Source organism: Aquarana catesbeiana, linkage group LG07 (genome assembly GCF_042186555.1).
Source record: "Aquarana catesbeiana isolate 2022-GZ linkage group LG07, ASM4218655v1, whole genome shotgun sequence".
NCBI lineage: Eukaryota > Metazoa > Chordata > Amphibia > Anura > Ranidae > Aquarana > Aquarana catesbeiana.
This window is the reverse complement of record NC_133330.1, coordinates 98262492-98279479: the sequence shown is the minus strand read 5'-3', so window position 1 is coordinate 98279479 and position 16988 is coordinate 98262492. Positions and strand designations below refer to the sequence as shown.

The window sequence follows — 16988 nt, the reverse complement described above, 5'->3', positions numbered from 1 at the left end:
CTGCGGGCCTCTCTGATCATGCACCTTGAGAAGTCACCTTGGGGTTGTTGGACACCAGAGGTCGAGACTGTTGGCGCTTAGCACCCAAATGTTTGCAGGACCCTAGGGTGGGGGAGGAGGTCTCTCCTAAGCTACAATACTGGGAGATCAATGAGGATTTAGCCTCAGCGCAGGTAGTCTGGGATGCCTTTAAGGCCAACACCAGGGGAGAGTACATTTCAGCTATCAAAGCGGTTCGTTCTGAGATGTCCTATCAGGTCCAGTTACTTGAGGAGGGAGAGGCTAAGGCAGCGGAGGCTTTTTCTGGCTCCCCGACTTTGGACCACTTCAGCCAGCTAGAGCATTGTCTCTACATCTTGCCTCGGCCACACATTTGGATCTAAATTCACTGGCAGGGAGGATCTTCGAGTCCAGAGACAAAAATAGCAAACTCCTGGCGAATCTAGTTGCGGACTCTAAAATGCAGACAGTGGTGTCAGAAATCTGTGGTTTGGATGGTCAGGTGATCTCTGCTCCCCAGCTAATTCTAAATTAATTCAGATTCTGCTATGAAACTTATATATAAGGCAGCCTTGCACCTACCCACTCTTTCGCAGGAGGATATTGAATTTTTGGACAAAGATTTTACCACTAAGAAAATAGAGGAGGCGATCTGCTCATTCCCCAGTGGTAAAACACCGGGACCAGACGGCCTACCTGGTGAATGGTACAGAATGTATGCCATTAATTGCACTGAAAATGTTAAAGGTCTACTCTGAATGTAAAAAACAGATGTCCTTGCCCCCTTGTGTGTATGTATCAGACACACACAGTCCTCATCCCTAAGCCTGGCAAAGACATATCCCTCTTTGCTTCCTATAGGCCGATCTCCTTGCTAAACTATGACTTCAAGATCTTGACAAAAATATTAGCAACCAGGCTGCGAACAATTCTCCTATCTCTGATTAATATAGACCAGACTGGTTTCATGCCAGGGAAATCAACAGATATAAATTTACGTAGAGTATTTACACATCTTCAGCTACCTTCCACTGAGTCCTTCACTAGGGTAATGGTTAAACTAGACATTGAAAAGGCGTTTGATTCGGTGGCATGGCCTTTTATGTCTTCGGTTCTAGGGGTTATGGGTTTTGGAGAAGAATTCTGCAGGTGGATTGACATTTTATATAAGGACCCGACAGCACAGATAAAACTTAATGGTGCCCTTTTCTGTTGGAAGAGGTACGAGGCAAGGTTGCCACGGTCACCGTCTCTCTTTGCTCTAGTGATGGAACCACTTGCCCCGGCCCTCAGACAAGCAGACAGGGTAAGGGGCATACAAGTGGGATCCGTACATGAGAAAGTTGCTTTATACGCAGATGACCTTATTCTTTTCTTGAGTGACCCTGCCCAGTCCCTTCGAGAGACACTGACCATTCTTTCCAATTTCACTAGCTGCTCGGGACTCAAAGTAAACTGGGATAAATCTCAAATTTTACCGATAGATAAAGACGCAAAGGATGTAGCAGATCCCAACCTCCCTTTACTATGGACAGACAAAATGAAATATCTAGGTATTTACATCTCCGCATCTACCTCTGACTACTATACCCTTAACTTAGAGCCACTGATACAAATGACGAGGGCAAGACCGAAGGCATGGGGACATCTCCCCCTCTCTCTAATCGTGAGAACTAATCTATTCAAGATGAAGATTCTGCCTGCCTTTTTCTATGCTCTCAGACATGCCCCTGTCTGGATCCCAAAAAAATATATTGCCTGATAAACACCATTTTACTATCTTTTCCCTGGGGCACTGGTCACCCGAGATTTAGGCTGACAGTGCTACAGAAACGTGGTCGTGGTCGGTGGCAAATTCCATGCGCCCCATACCTCCTGGACACATCTCCCCATATAGCCCTCTTTGGTTTAACCCGCAATTGTCAGAATTTGGGTCCATTCCCGACCCTAGTGTATGGGCATGTAAGGGCATCAAATATGTAAAACAGATCTGTTTTGAGGGCCAACTACAGACATTTGATAGGTTGAAACAACAATATAACCTACCTAATTCACACTTGTTTAGGTTCCTGTAGCTTAGACATGCCTTTAACACTCAGTTTGAAAATGCTCAAGTGGCCTTTTACACCTCGAACCTGGAGACTTTGCTCAGGGACGAAGCTTTACCTAAGCCTTTATCCACCATATATAAAGCATTACTCCCTAACGTCCACACAGGCCTAGAAAACCTTAAGGCAAAGTGGAAGGTCGATTTCCCTACACTAGACACAGAAAATTGGGAGGAAATGTGGGAGTTTCCCTTTTCACAGCTAATGTTGGCTAGAGATAAAATTAGTGCAATTCAAAATAGTACATAAGGTGTATTACACACCCATGTGCCTACACAAAATATATCCATCTATTCCTGCTTCTTGCTGGAGATGCAACATCAGTGGATTTCATTCACATTTTTTGGAACTGTTCTCAGATTGAAATCTTGGGCTGAGGTCACCAATTTTATTTTGACTGTCACCACCATTCCTGTGCCATTGTCTGTGGAGGTATGTCTGTGGGGACTTGTAGAACCGCTGGCCCTTCCCTGGGCAATCAGAACCCTGCTAGGATTATTACTTTACTATGCCCGTAAATCTGTAGTACTCTGATGGAAGGCCTCGTCCGCACCCTCTGTAAGTTTTTGGTGAACTAGTTAGTGAACTCGGCTCTGCCATTATACAAGGCTACTTACCTGTCACGCGGCTGTGCCAAAAAATTCCACAAAATATGGGACATTTGGACGGAACCCCTGTCCACTAATGCAGACTCCATGGAGGATTTTTTAATTATTTTATTTTATCAAATCACATTTCAGTGTACAAAAGGTATAAGACAAACTGCTCAACACAGTTTTCCTCTACACAGTACATTTACACTCATCCCCTCCTCCCCCGTATAACCCCCCCCCCCTTAGGCCCTTCTCTCACTGGGTCAAGTCTGTTTAGTTTCATCCTTATCTACTTTTTTCTCCCAAATCACCACAAGTCATAACCTCGTCATACCTCCACATCTTCTTAAACTCTTGCCAGCATTCCCACTTATCCATCGACCCCTCTCTTACATCCAACCCACTAGATCTCAAGCCCTCCATTTCGTATGTTCCTTCTATGGCATTGACCCAGACCCGAGTTGTGGAGCTTCCTTCCTCCTGCCATTTTTTAGGTATAAGTCTTTTCGCCACATTCAACAAGTGGGGGGTTATTGATTCCCTATATTGTTTCACAGAACCCTCTATTCCATGGAATAGGCATACCCATGGGTCTTCGGGTACAGCTTTACCAGTGATTTCCATTATTAATTGTAGAATTTCTTTCCAATATTTTTTAATTTTGTGACAGTTCCACCACAGGTGGGCCATTGTTCAAACATCCTTACAGCCTCTCCGGCACTCCTGTGATTTCTCCAATTGATATTTACTTAGTTTGTCAGAAATAGCATACCACCTTGTCAAACACTTATAGTTCATTTCGGCCGTCTTAATGTCTGTAGCAGAGCTGTGTGTTAACTTCAAAATCTTGTGTTTGTACTCGAGTGACCCTAGTTCTTTTTCACATTTTTTTAAGAATGGCGGTACCTCTAGTTCATCGTTTGCCAATAGCATTTTATAAAGCCGAGAGATATCCTTCTTTGCATTTCCAGCTATACATAGCCGCTCGAATGGCGTTAGTTCGTTTACTGTTCTTATTGGTTGAGGTAAATTTTCTACAAAATGCTTTAACTGGAGGTAGCGCCATTCATTAACCACTTGAGGTCCGGGCCATAGCCGAATGACGGCTACAGCGCGGACCTCAGTCTCCGGGAGGATGTCATAGGACGTCCTCCCCTGTGCACGCGCACCGCGCGCACCCTGCAGGGTGCGCGGTGTGCGCGCTGTGATCACCGAGTCACGGAGACTCGGATGATCACAGATCTAAGTAAGGGGCCGGTCCCGGCCCCTTACCATGTGATCAGCTGTCAGCCAATGACAGCTGATCACATGATGTAAACAAAAGCTCGGTGATCGGTTTCGTTTTCTCCTCACGCTGACAGCGTGAGGAGGAAAAAAAAAACGGTCACCGGCTTATTTCAAAGGACATCAGTCCCGAAGAGGAAGGAGGCACAGATGCCTCATCTGTGCCTCCAAGTGCCATCTGTCATTGCCACCTGCCAGTGCCCACAAGTGCCACCTATCAATGCCCACAAGTGCCACCTATCAATGCCCACAGTGCCACCTATCAATGCCCACCAGTGGTGCCAATCAGTCCCACCTAGCAGTGCTGCCATCAATCAGTGCCCAACACTGCCACCCATCAGTGCCAATCACCGCCACCCATCGGTGCCCATCACTGCCACCCATCAGTGCCCATCAGTGCCGCCTCATCAGCGTACATCAATGAAGGAGAAAAATGACCTGTTTGCAAAATTTTATAACAAAATATAAAAAAATATATATTTTTTTTTTTTTAAATTCTGTCTTTTTCAATTTTTTTAACAAAAACTAAAAACCGCAGAGGTGATCAAATACCATAAAAAGAAAGCTCTATTTGTGGGAAAAAAATGATAAAAATTTGGGTACCTTGTTGTATGACCGCGCAATTGTCATTCAAAGTGCGACAGCGCTAAAAGCTGAAAATTGGTCTGGACAGGAGGGGGGTTTAAGTGCCCAGTAAGCAAGTGGTTAATCAACATTAAATCCGTGTTTTGTTGTAGCTCAAAAAATGTGCTTATTTTCCCTTTATTAATTATGTCCCTTAATTATGCATTATCTCTTTTTATCCTATTCCCTCCTATTATCCTTTTCCCTGGTGGAAAATAATCATTATCTTTCAAAAAAAATTAAAGGTGAATTAAACTTCCATTTACTTTGTTTGTGGACCAAATCCCATATTTTGAGTGCATTTTGTGTGATCTCGTACGTTTTTGCTCCCAATACCCTGTGTTGTGAAGGGTTCCATATTAAGCTATTTAACCGTGCTCCACTCAAATTATTTTCTATTTTAACCCATCGTTTTTCACTTTTTTCCCTTGCCCACTCCACCACACGTGATAATACCACTGCATAATAATATTTTTTAACATCGGGGACCGCTAGGCCACCTTGTTTTTTCCCCTGTCTCAGGACTGCTAGAGATATTCTAGGACTTTTATTTTGCCAAATAAATTTCATTATTATGGTTTTTAATGTTTTAAAGTAATAGTGCGGTGATGCTATGGGCAACATTTACAAATTACAAGTGATCTTTGGGAGTAAAACCATTTTAACCGTGTTGATTCGCCCTATCCAGGAAAGGGGTCTTGATGACATTTTTTTAATTTCGTTATTAATTTTGTCCAATAAAGGAAAATTATTTGCTTTATATATTTCTTTAAAGGAGGTCGCCAACGTAACTCCTAGGTATTTTAAACCCTCCTTCCTCCATGGAAACTGGAATTCCTTTTGTAAACTCTGTTCTTCCTGTTTACTTATATTTATATTTTAAATCTCAGATTTATTAAGATTTATTTTGAAATTTGAGAGTTCTCCATATTGTTTAAGTGTTTTACGTAAATTTGGGAGTGTTATCTTAGGGTTGGATATGTAGAATAACACATCATCGGCAAATGCTGCCAATTTGTGTTCTTTCTCCCTGATCTTAATACCACCTATGTCTAAGTTAGCCCGGATCGTTGCGAGGAGGGGTTCCAAAGATAGCACAAAAAGTAACGGGGGCACCCGTCTCGTCCCATTTTTCAGTTTGAAGGGGAGGGACGACTCCTCATTAATCTTTATAACTGCAGTTGGTTGTTTATATAGTACTTGGATCCACTGGATCATTTTTGGTCCCAGTCCCATAAAATCCAGTGTTTTTATCGTGAGTCCCCAGTCTACCCTGTCGAAGGCTTTTTCAGCATCTATCGACAGGAATAGACCTGGGGACCCTCCCCTCTTAATTTCCTGAAGGAGGAGCAAACTTCTCACTCCATTATCTCTCTCCTCCCTCCCAGGGATAAAACCGAGCTGGTCCAGGTGAACAAGTTCATTCATCAAATCTTTTATCCTTGTAGCTAAAACTTTTGCATATAGTTTCGTATTGGCGTTTAGCAGGGATATTGGCCTATAGTTTGAGCAGAGAGTTCCATCTGTCCCCTCCTTCAAGATGACGGTTATTGAAGCCGACAAGGCCTCTCTGCTCATATCATACTCTACACCCAGACCGTTCATATATTGACATAGCCTAGGTATTAAAACTTCCTTAAACTTTTTTAGGTAAAGAATCGTGAACCCGTCTGGTCCAGAGCTTTTCCCCGGGGCAGAATCTTGTAGTGCTTTAATAATTTCTTCTTCAGTTATAGGTTTATCTAATATTCCCCTGTCACTTTCAGATATTTGGGGAAGCCCCGCTCTTTCTAAAAACTCTTTTATTTCCCCTACTTTGTCTTTGTCTTGTTGCCCCCTGTGGTTTACTGAATGCTGCATAGTAGCATTTGAAGACATTCGCTATCTCCTTTGTCTTATGTACCATTTCCCCTGTTTATTTTGAATCTTTTCTATGTAGTTTATTGATTTTTTCTTTTTTAACATCCTGGCCAAATGTTTACTCGTTTTATTTCCCCATTGGTATCTATCTTTTAGGATTCTATTAAATGTCCTTTTCTTACTACCAGTCTATGAAATGTTTCCTGATGTTTTCCCTTATGTTTTTTATGTATTTGTTCTAGTCTCTATATTTCATCTATTGCTAATTTCATATTTTATGTTCTCTCTTTTTTTTCCCCCGCCCCTATAGAAATGAGGATGCCTCTAATGTAGGCCTTGTGGGCCTCCCAGAGGGTAGCAGATGAAATTTCTTTTGTGTCGTTCGACCAAAAATAGTGCTTCAACTCCTTTTGGACCATTTCTACTTCTTTCTTATTTTTTATTAATGATTCATTTAAACGCCAGGAGTGAGTTGGTCTTTGTATTCCAGTTACTCTCAATTTCATAGTTACTGGGGAGTGATCGGATAGCGTAGATATTTCTATATTTGTTTCAGTTACCAACTCCAATGCTTTATGATCTACCATTATGTAATCAATTCTAGTGTACATCCCATGTACAGGGGAGTAAAAAGTGTAATCTTGCGTTTTGGGATGCATGATCCTCCATGCATCTGACAGTTGATGTTGATGCATTTTCTGTTTAATCATTCCTAGTGATACATTTCTAGTCCCCTGCACACGGGACGTGCTATCCAATCCGGGTTCCAAGCAAAAGTTCAGATCTCCAGTCATTATCACGTTTCCTTTCCTAAAATCCATTAATTTCTTCATAACCTCTTTCAGGTATTTTATTGGGTTCAAATTGGGGGCATATATGTCTGTAAATGTACATTCCACTTCACCTAGGCAGCCCCTCAAAAAGAGGTATCTGCCTTCGGGGTCAGTCATCCTTTCCTCCAATTTGAACCGTACCCCAGCGGTGAATCCAATTGCCACCCCTTTAGCTCTTTTTGATGTCGAGTCGGCATAATACCATGTCTGGAAGTTTTTTGAAAATACTTTAACGTTTGTATCCTGTGAGAGATGAGTCTCCTGTAGGAATACTACTTCTATACCATATGATTTTATTTCTTTCAAGATTTTATGTCTCTTAGTGGGAGTGTTCAGTTCGCGGACCTTATATGTCATGTAATATTTATCCTCTGTTAGTAATTGCCATACTTAGTTGAGAGGTGCCTCTTCCCCCCCGCTCCCCCCTTCCTTCACCTCCCGCCTCCCCCATCCCCTACCCCCTCCCCACCCTCTTTTTGGCCTCTGAACCATTAGTGGAACCGAACTTCATTTCCACCAATGGTTCTCCACTCTTGAGGTGAGGCTCTGACCCTGCCTCCAATTCCCATCCTCCCCTAATCCCCCCTGAGTGCAGGGGGGACGTGCAGGGAACGCACCAGCGATCCCGGAGTAGCTGCTCTCAGACCCCCTTCACTACACCCTAACCCCCCTCTCCCACCCACCCCGCTCCACCCCCGCACACCCCCCTCCCTATTTTTCTGAGTTCTGGAACACTTTCTACAACAACAAAAAGAACTTTCGAAAATGTCCATCATCCTAAAGGAAACTTTCTCCCTCCAACCAGGCTGGTATCAGTGGAAATTGTAAGTCCAACTTGGTACAGAAATCTTGTAACTCTTCCGGAAACCTTAGTCTTGAGGAGCTACCATCTTTATAGCCTATCAAGCATGCCGGAAATCCCCAATTGTACTTGATATTTGATGTGCGCATTTGCTCTAGGAGTGGTTTAAGGAGTCGTCGCCTGACAAGTGTTTCCAATGCTAAGTCTGTAAAGATTTGGAGCTCCGCCCCTTCGTATTTTATAGGAGGTCTTCCCCTCAATTTACCCCAAATTTCTGCTTTTTCTTCATACTTCTGGAATCTGACTATAATATCTCTAGGGCGGTCCGCTACTATATTTTTAGGTTTTCTAATCCGGTGGATTCTATCGATCTTGAGGCATTCATCAACGCCTTTGTCCAGCAAGGGGTTAAATATTAACTTCATGATCTTCGCAATTTTCCTCTGGAAGAGCACAAATTCCCAGGTTTTGTCTTCTACTTTGATTTTCCTGGTCTTCCTATTTGTAAAGAATTTTTCTTTGATCCATTTGTGTTGTTCTTACTTGATCTTTAAGTTTATTAAATTCCTGGACCTGATAGTCTGTTCGCTCTTCCATCTCTTCCACACCATTTCTCCTTTAATTGAGTTTTCTAATCTCAAAAACATCTGACATTTCTACTTTTGTTGTAATTTGGGCTCCTTCACTCAGTTCATCCATTCTACTTGTCTCAGGTTCACTCACTGTATTTATATTTTCCCTGTAATGCAAATAAATATTGGCATTCTGCAGGTGAATACAGTCCAACGCTGATATAGGCAGGCTTGTGCTGGTATGTTCAAATGAAGCAACAATTGCGGCTGTCGCTAGTATTTGCTATTTAAGTACAAAGATGTACAGGTCTATGCAAAGATATGCAAGTATGTGCTATATATGCTGTAGCACTTTCCAGGCCTATTCAGGGCATGTGTAGGTACTTATAGTAATTTGCTGGTAAATGCCAGTACAGGTTGCGGTTAAAAGCAGGCATCCGCTAATCTTAACAGGTCTGTGCTGGTATATGCTGGGACACTCTGGTATATGCAAGCCAATGCAGGTAAATGCGACTGTTCATAGATGTATACTGGTATCGGCAGATAAATGCAATTTTCAGAATCAAGCACAGTTCAAATCATAGCTCAATTGCAATGATACCCTACTTCATCCGCAACTTCCGTTCCGTCCTACTTTTCACCCTGCTATGGCTCCCTCCGAGTATTCAGCCCGCCATTGCGTCTCTCTTAGATTCCAAACATCCTCAGTGGAGCTGTTCCCCAGTTTCTCCTTCAACTTCTTGTCTAACCCGGGCATCTGTTTTGCCTGACGCTGAACCGGGGTCTAACTCCAGTCAGCAATATCCAGCGGGAGGTAACGGTGGGGGGGGGGCGAAGGTCTCAGTTCTCCGGCATTCCACGGAAGCCCAGTGGTCTGTCTATCTCGTAAGCTGAGTGGGGGATCTCTGACAGACCTCCGTGCAAGTGCTGGCTCTTCGTATGTGGGTGTACCGCTGCCTCTCGCTCAGCGGGACCATCACGGCTTTCCCCGGATCTCCTCGTGCACTCCGACAGAGACATGGTCAGGCCCCCCCCCCGTGAGACGCACCCATGTCCTCACATTCTCACTTGATCAGGAGAAGTTCAGTAACGCTCTATTAAGTACTGAGAATTGCATCTCTGAACTCATAGGCTTCCCTGGGTTGCTCGATCAATAGTTATGGGGAGAGGGGAATGTGAATATGTAATTGTAATGTGCACTTCATTTCATAAATAACTACAGTAAGCTCTGTAGGGTATATTTAGAATTGGAGGATTGCTTTGGATATTCTGCTCAGGTGGTTGAGCGTACAGTGGTTAGTTGTTTTATTGTGTGTGTGTGTATATATATATATATATATATATATATATATATATATATATATATATATATATATATATATATATATATTTATTGTTTTTTTCTTCAGTTTTGTAGTTTTGTGGTGACCGAGCCAGGGTATGCTCAATAGGCTCTGAGAAGAGTCTGAGAAGAGATGAATTCCCTGTCTCTTTACAACTAGGTGTCAGCACAACTGAGCATGCTCAGACATGCAAACTACCCATTTTAACTTCAATGCCTTTTTTACCAAGAGTTATAGTAAATACTAAAATGAGCGCTGGGTTAACCACTTACGGACTGCCCACCGTCGTTATACGTCAATACTTTGAAGAGGGGATATCGTTATGGCAGCAGATAGCTACCATTACACCGGTCCGCTTTCAGATAAAAAGCAGTCCGCTTTCAGATAAAAGTGGTCTCTGCAGCGAGATCACAGCTCCAGGACACATGGAGATCGCCGCTCTGATCCGGGCACGGGTGAGGCTGCAGTCTCTGACCATCTCCTGTAGCATGGCTGCAGTCTCTGACCATCTCCTGTAGCATGGCTGCAGTCTCTGACCATCTCCTGTAGCATGGCTGCAGTCTCTGACCATCTCCTGTAGCATGGCTGCAGTCTCTGACCATCTCCTGTAGCATGTCTGCAGTCTCTGACCATCTCCTGTAGCATGTCTGCAGTCTCTGACCATCTCCTGTAGCATGGCTGCAGTCTCTGACCGTCTCCTGTAGCATGGCTGCAGTCTCTGACCATCTCCTGTAGCATGGCTGCAGTCTCCGACCATTTCCTGTAGCATGGCTGCAGTCTCTGACCATCTCATGTAGCATGGCTGCAGTCTCTGACCATCTCCTGTAGCATGGCTGCAGTCTCTGACCATCTCCTGTAGCATGGCTGAGGTCTCTGACCATCTCCTGTAGCAAGGCTGCAGTCTCTGACCATCTCCCGTAGCAAGGCTGCAGTCTCTGACCATCTCCTGTAGCATGGCTGCAGTCTCTGACCATCTCCTGTTGCATGGCTGCAGTCTCTGACCATCTCCTGTAGCATGTCTGCAGTCTCTGACCAACTCCTGTATCAGATGGTTAGACTGGGGACGGAGTTTTCTTGCACTTTTCTTGCACCAAAAGTGCCAATAATGGCCAACAATAAATTCATAATAATTTAAATTGATGATATTAACCACTTGACGATCGCCTCACGCCGATTTACGTCGGCAAGGTGGCACGGACAGGCAAAATCACGTACATATACGTGATTTGCCTTCCGCGGGTGGGGGGTCCGATCGGTCCCCCCCCCCCCGGTGCCCGAGGCGGTCGCCATTTCTTCCCGGGCGATGAGAGGTGAGGGGGAGGCCATCCATTGTTGACCACCCCCTCCCGATCGCTCCCGGCGAATGAGAATGCTTCCTTTCCCTCTGTAATGTAAACAGAGGGAAAGGAAGTGATGTCATCCCTCCTCGAGTCGGTCTTTTTGATCCGGCGCCGAGGAGAGAGGACATCAAGTAAGTCTGCACAACACTACACTAACAGTAGAACACGCCAGGCACACTTGTCACCCCCCATCACCCCCCGATCACCCCCCTGTACCCCCTGTCACTCTGACACAATAGCATTTTTTTTTTTTTTGCATTGGTGTCAGTTTGTGTCAGTTACAAGTGTTAGGGCAGTTAGGTTAGCCCCCTTTAGGTCTAGGGTACCCCCCTTAGGTCCAGGGTACCCCCCTAACCCCCCCTAATAAAAGTTAACCCCTTGATTACCCCCCGTCACCAGTGTCGCTAAGCGATCGTTTTTCTGATCGCTGTATTAGTGACACAGGTGACGCTAGTTAGGGAGGTAAGTATATAGGTTCGCTGTCAGTGTTTTATAGCGACAGGGACCCCCATATACTACCTGCTAAAGGTTTTAACCCCCTGATTGCCCCCTAGTTAACCCTTTCACCAGCGATCACCGTATAAGTGTTACGGGTGACGCTGGTTAGCTAGTTTGTTTTTTGTAGTTTATTACAGCTTATTATAGTTTTAGGGCACCCGCCGTTTATTACCCTATAAAGGTTTAACCCCCTAATTGCCCGGCGGTGATATAAATTACATTTTTAGGGTCAGCTTAGGTCTGCGTCGCCCCAGGCAGCGTCAGGTTAGCGCCAGTACCGCTAAAACCCACGCACGCAGCATACACCTCCCTTAGTGCTATAGTATCTGAGCGGATCGATATCTGATCCGATCAGATCTATACTCCCCAGCAGTTTAGGGTTCCCTGAAACGCAGTGTTAGCGGGATCAGCCCAGATACCTGCTAGCACCTGCGTTTTGCTCCTCGGCCCAGCCCTGCCCAGCCCACCCAAGTGCAGTATCGATCGATAACTGACACTTACAAAACACTAAGCACAAATAACTGCAGCGTTCGCAGAGTCAGGCCTGATCCCTGCGATCGCTAACAGTTTTTTGGTAGCGTTTTGATACAGTCGCTGACAGTCAGGAGCTTTTTTGCCTGTGAGTCTCACTAGTGTACCCCTAAATTTAGAGCCCAAAATGGCAAATCGAAGGTACACTAGTGAAGAGGCCTACACGTTTCTGAGTATGACAGATAGTGAAGAGGAAGTCACTCATCTGTCAAGTTCAGGCTCAGAATACGAACCTGTAGAGGACAGCGGCTCCATGACAGATAGCTCTGACGACAGAGTTGTGGTCCCTGCTAAGGTCAGGCGTACCAGTCCCCAATCTTCTTCTGTCCTTGAAATGCAAGAACCGCAGGGCTCTCGTATGGAGCAGAGAAGTACTAGCGCCGCTATTCCTTCTATTGAACTGGCAAGCATCAGCGGCCTAGTACACCCTGGTCGTACATCCAGCACTGCAGTATCACGTGGTGACGTGGCGAGTCCCATAAGTGCAGTTCAAGCTGGCGAGGTGGCAAGCACTAGTAGTGTCCCGCTGCCACCAAGAAGACAAAGACAGGCCCGTCGTGCCCATAGTGCCCTTCCTGCTCAATTGGCCAATCCGAATTGGGAACCCACCACTTCTGCAGCACCCGTACTTCCCCCTTTCACTGGTCAACCCGGAATTCAGGTGGAAACAGTTGACTTTACGCCACTGGATTTTTATTCACTGTTTTTCACCGAAGATCTCTATAGATCTATTGTGGACCAAAGCAATTTATACGCTGGTCAACACATCGCCGCTAATCCCCAGTCCTCCCTTGCCAGAGATTGGAGACCAATTACGGTCTCCGAATTTAAGACCTTTCTGGGCCTTTCCCTCCTCATGGGGTTGAATAAAAAGAGTAAGTTGCAGTCATATTGGTCCACTGACCCAATTTACCATTCACCCTTGTTCTCTGCTTCCATGGCCAGGGCACGATACGAGCAGATTTTGCGGTTCATGCACTTCAACGACAATGAACTCTGTCATCCTCGTGGAGACCCTGCATACGATCGGCTCTACAAAATTCGGCCCCTCATAAACCACTTCAACCAACGTTTTGCAGACTTGTTTACCCCCCATCAAGTTGTCTGCATTGATGAGTCCCTGATTAAATTTTCTGGCCGCTTGTCATTCAAACAGTACCTTCCCAGCAAGCGTGCCAGATACGGGGTCAAGATGTATAAGCTCTGTGACAGGGCCACAGGCTATACATATAGTTTTATGGTTTACGAGGGCAAAGATAGTCACGTAGAGCCGACAAACTGCCCTGACTACATAGGAAGCGCTGGCAAGATAGTGTGGGACTTGGTGTCACCCTTATTCGGAAAGGGGTACCACTTGTACGTGGACAATTATTATACGAGCGTGCCACTTTTTAGTCACTTGTTTGATCAGCAGATTGGAGCATGTGGCACCGTGCGACCTAATCGCCGGGGCTTTCCCCAGCGGCTTGTAGATTCCCGTCTTAGGCTGGGGGAGAGAGCCTGCTTGAAGTATAATAATTTGCTCGCTATGAAGTGGAGAGATAAGAAGAATGTTTTCGTTCTCACCTCCCTTCATGCAGACACGACGACCCAAATTCCTACGGCGACTGGTGTTGTGGAGAAACCCCTCTGTCTCCACGAATACAACCTTAATATGGGAGGGGTGGACCTCAACGACCAGTTGTTGGCGCCGTACCTAGTTGCCCGTAAGGCCAGACGCTGGTACAAAAAAGTGTCTGTTTATTTATTTCAATTGGCTTTGCTGAACGCTCATGTGCTATACAGAGCTTCAGGACAGACTGGATCCTTCCTTAAATTCCAGGAAGAGATCGTCAGAGCCCTTCTGTTTCCAGACGGTGCTCTACCTCACCTTCCCCAACCAAATGCAGTAAGCCGGCTGCATGAGCGGCATTTTCTTTATGCCATCCCGAGTACCCCTACCCAACGAGCCCCCCAAAAAAGATGTCGTGTCTGCAGCAAGCGCGGATTTAGGCGTGACACCCGGTCTTATTGTCCCTCCTGTCCTGGCAATCCTGGTCTTTGCATGGGTGAATGCTTTGAACGCTACCATACATTAGTTGAGTATTAGCGTAGGGTTCAGCACTGCACAGACTAGGCACACTAACACAGGGTCTCCCAAGATGCCATTGCATTTTGAGAGACCCAAACCTGGAACGAGTTACAAAAGTTAAAAGTTACTAAAAAAAAGTGTAAAAAAAAAAAATTAAAAAAAAAATTAAAAAAAATAAAAACACAAAAAAAAATATAACATAAAAAAACCAAAATATTCTCTCTCTATTGTTCTGCTCTTTTTTACTCTATTCTATTCTGCAATGTTTTATTGTTATTATGTTTTACCATGTTTGCTTTTCAGATTTTTTATACTTTACCGTTTACTGTGTTTTGTTGGTAACCATTTTATTGTTTTCAGGTACGCCATTCAGTTGCAGCGTATGTGGAATTACACCCCAAAATATATTCTGCTGCTTCTCCTGAGTACGGGGATACCACATGTGTGGGACTTTTTGGGAGCCTAGCGGCACACGGGACCCCGAAAACCAAGCACCGCCTTCAGGCTTTCTAAGGGCGTAAATTTTTGATTTCACTCTTCACTGCCTAGCACAGTTTCGGAGGCCATGGAATGCCCAGATGGCACAACCCCCCCCCCCAAATGACCCCATTTTGGAAAATAGACACCCCAAGCTATTTGCTGAGAGGTATAGTGAGTATTTTGCAGACCTCACTTTTTGTCACAAACTTTCGAAAATTGAAAAAAGAAAAAAAAAAAAACATTTTTCTTGTCTTTCTTCATTTTCAAAAACAAATGAGAGCTGCAAAATACTCACCATGCCTCTCAGCAAATAGCTTGGGGTGTCTACTTTCCAAAATGGGGTCATTTGGGGGGGTTTTGTGCCATCTTGGCATTTTATGGCCTTCAAAACTGTGATAGGTAGTGAGGAGTGGAATCACAACTTAACGCCCTTAGAAATCCTGAAGCCGGTGCTTGGTTTTCGGGGCCCCGTATGCGGCTAGGCTCCCAAAAAGTCCCACACATGTGGTATCCCCGTACTCAGGAGAAGCAGCAGAATATATTTTGGGGTGTAATTCCACATATGCCCATGGCATGTTTGAGCAATATATCATTTAGTGACAACTTTGTGCAAAAAAAAAAAAAAGTGTTACATTCCCGCAACGTGTGTCAAAATATAAAATATTCCATGGACTCAACATGCCTCTCAGCAAATAGTTTGGGGTGTCTACTTTCCAAAATGGGGTCGTTTGGGGGGGTTTGTGCCATCTTGGCATTTTATGGCCTTCAAAACTGTGATAGGTAGTGAGGAGTGAAATCACAACATTACGCCCTTAGAAATCCTGAAGGCGGTGCTTGGTTTTCGGGGCCCCGTACGCGGCTAGGCTCCCAAAAAGTCCCACACATGTGGTATCCCCATACTCAGGAGAAGCAGCTAAATGTATTTTGGGGTGCAATTCCACATATGCCCATGGCCTGTGTGAGAAATATATCATTTAGTGACAACTTTGTGCAAAAAAAAAAAAAAATTGTCACTTTCCCGCAACTTGTGTCAAAAAAGAAAGTATTCCATGGACTCAACATGCCTCTCGGCAAATAGCTTGGGGTGTCTACTTTCCAAAATGGGGTCATTTGGGGGGGGGGGGGGGTTGTGCCATCTGGGCATTTTATAGGCTTCAAAACTGTGATAGGTAGTGAGGAGTGAAATCAAAAATTTATGCCCTTAGAAATCCTGAAGGCGGTGATTGGTTTTCGGGGCCCCGTACACGGCTAGGCTCCCAAAAAGTCCCCATACTCAGGAGAAGCAGCTGAATGTATTTTGGGGTGCAATTCCACATAGGCCCATGGCCTGTGTGAGCAATGTATCATTTAGTGACAACTTTTTGTAAATTTTTTTTTTTTTTTTTTTGTCATTATTCAATCACTTGGGACAAAAAAAATAAATATTCAATGGGTTCAACATGCCTCTCAGCAATTTCCTTGGGGTGTCTACTTTCCAAAATGGGGTCATTTGGGGGGGTTTTGTACTGCCCTGCTATTTTAGCACCTCAAGAAATGACATAGGCAGTCATAAACTAAAAGCTGTGTAAATTCCAGAAAATGTACCCTAGTTTGTAGACGCTATAACTTTTGCGCAAACCAATAAATATACGCTTATTGACTTTTTTTTACCAAAGACATGTGGCCGAATAAATTTTGGCCTAAATGTATGACTAAAATTGAGTTTATTGGATTTTTTTTATAACAAAAAGTAGAAAATATCATTGTTTTTCAAAATTTTTCAGTTTATAGCGCAAAAAATAAAAACCGCAGTGGTGATCAAATGCCATCAAAAGAAAGCTCTATTTGTGGGAAGAAAAGGACGCAAATTTCGTTTGGGTACAGCATTGCATGACCGCGCAATTAAAAGTTAAAGCGACGCAGTGCCAAATTGGAAAAAGACCTCTGGTCCTTAGGCAGCATAATGGTCCGGGGCTCAAGTGGTTAATTAAAAAGTCGAATATATACAATTTTATACAAAAATATAAATATTTTTTAAAAACTGTTTATTTTCTGTATCGGTTTCGGTTT

The 16988-nt window shown here is 44.3% G+C and overlaps 1 protein-coding gene across 1 annotated transcript in view; it reads right to left on the bottom strand.

The window, feature by feature from the left end:
* The window catches only part of DMC1 (DNA meiotic recombinase 1), a 375853-nt gene that overhangs the window by 347055 nt on the left and 11810 nt on the right, over nt 1–16988 (bottom strand). The window lies entirely within an intron of this gene.